Source organism: Varanus komodoensis, unplaced genomic scaffold, assembly GCF_004798865.1.
Source record: "Varanus komodoensis strain SLA01 unplaced genomic scaffold, ASM479886v1 scaffold20_1, whole genome shotgun sequence".
Taxonomy (NCBI): domain Eukaryota; kingdom Metazoa; phylum Chordata; class Lepidosauria; order Squamata; family Varanidae; genus Varanus; species Varanus komodoensis.
The window spans coordinates 7435875-7437930 of NW_025335587.1; positions in this window are offsets into that span (position 1 = coordinate 7435875).

Genomic DNA, 2056 nt, shown 5'->3' on the forward strand with positions numbered 1-2056 from the left:
CTAGGCTCAGAGGGAACAAGGAACTGAAGGTGGCAGATGACATCAGTGCCCCTGCTCATAAAATATGTTTCCGTTAAAACATTCCCCATAAAACCATTACATGCAGGATCTAAACTTCCTTAACTGCACCACTAGCTGCCAGACTGAAAGAAACCTGGGATCATGCAGAAACCTCTATTGGCCTCAGGTGGTGTCACGTGGTGACCCAATGGGGCTAGAACCCTGAAATTGGAGTCCCAGCTCTTCAGAGAGGCCACCTGCCCCACCACTGTCCATGGGCTCTTGTGGAAAGAACAATAGAGGAATCTCATCTCTCTTGCACCTGCCTCTCCCTAGATTAGCTGTCTTTTGGGCCACCCTGTTCTTCACCTTTCTCACCTTCCCCACCCTATCTGCCTGATTTTTTCCCCTGAAATCCAATGCTCTCCTCTCCCTGTCTATACATCGTTTTTTTTACCAATAGAGGTGTCTTTAGGTATGGGATTCTTTCAACACCCTTCAAAGAATATGCAAATTATTCTAATGCGCATTTGTGCACTGTTTCTGCCCTGTGGACCTGAGCCCCAGATCTTTTCAAAACCTGTCTTGGTCTTCTGTTACCCAGCAACTCCAGCTTTCTTGCTAGATTAAAATGGAAGAACTGCAAAACCACATACCAGTCCCTTTCTCCAAATTCACCTGTTCTGATACAACCTGGTGTCTTGCCTGCCTGTTCCCTAGGCCTTGCTTATCATTACTACATTTCTTCACTTGCCTGTCCTAAAACAATTACCACTGAACCACTTTGCCCACCTGCTGTCATCCTTCCTGTTTCTCACCTTAGTTAGGTCAGATCCTTTAGGGTGAGTCATGGCATTTTGAATAAGGTGTTATACACCTCCTATCTCTCCCAACCTCCTTATCTTTGACCTTGATGCCAGGCTAAGACCCTTTTATTACAAGGCAAATTAAAAGACAAAGCTGGGACATTTTCCAAGTTGACACTATAGTACCATGGAAGGACCAGGAAGAAGGGTGTTGCAACTTGGGAGACAAAAACAGATAGCTGCAAGGTTTAATTTCAAATTGACAGTTTCTTACACAAGGAGAAATGCCGCTTTCTGGAAGCTGGCAGTACAGCAAAGCTCTCAGCAAGATCGACTGATCTCCCCATTCTGGCAATGAGCAGTTCTACTCATTTCTATTCTTAATTCAGGGTCTGCTTGTTCTTGCTGCACTGGCAGTCCACTAAGTGCACTGTTTGAACAAAGCATTTGACTAGTGACTTTTAGTGACAATTGTAAGGGGCTTTTCTCAGAATGGGAGACAGGAATAACAAACCTGCAATTAATCACATTTGTCAGATGGGGGAAATCTATTTCTCTGATTTTTTCCCCCGGTTTTGCAGTTTCATAAAACTAGCATTTCTATTTATTTAAAGCTACAAGTAATGGAAATTGCAAGGCCTTACAGGGAGTTTACAGTAAATTGGAGTCACTAATTCTAGATTAGTTGTCACCTAGCTCCCTCTACTGGCTTTGTTCAAAGTGTGAAACACAATGTAGCATTTTACAAAATGCTTTTCCAAAAAAGTAGTCCTCAGAAGCAGAAAAAGTCTGAAGCATCAAATAGAGCTTGCTGAGGGGTACAGTACATGGTTGACAGGTGAACTTTGCCAGCCTCATTATAAAATGTGAATAAACAATGCTTTGCTTTGCTTAAATTCCCATGGAAGGCATTACAGCCAAGTTCTGGGCAAGTACAAGGCTGCTTAGAATCCCAGTATTTTCTCACTGGTAAGCCCCTTACGCAATATTTATATGAAATGAGTAAACAATAAAGTCACTCAAGCTGATTTATCTAACATTTGAAAAGTGCAGTTACAATGAATCTAGAAAGATTGTGTTTTTGAATTGACTTTAAATTGTTCTGATTGTATTCCAGGACTCTTGATGCTAGCATGTCCTCAAAAACATACCACAGAATGCAGCCCCTGGATGCAAACCTGTGAGACAAGACCAAGACCGCTACATTGTCATACTCCCCTTTAGGCAGAACTACTAACATGAAACAAAGG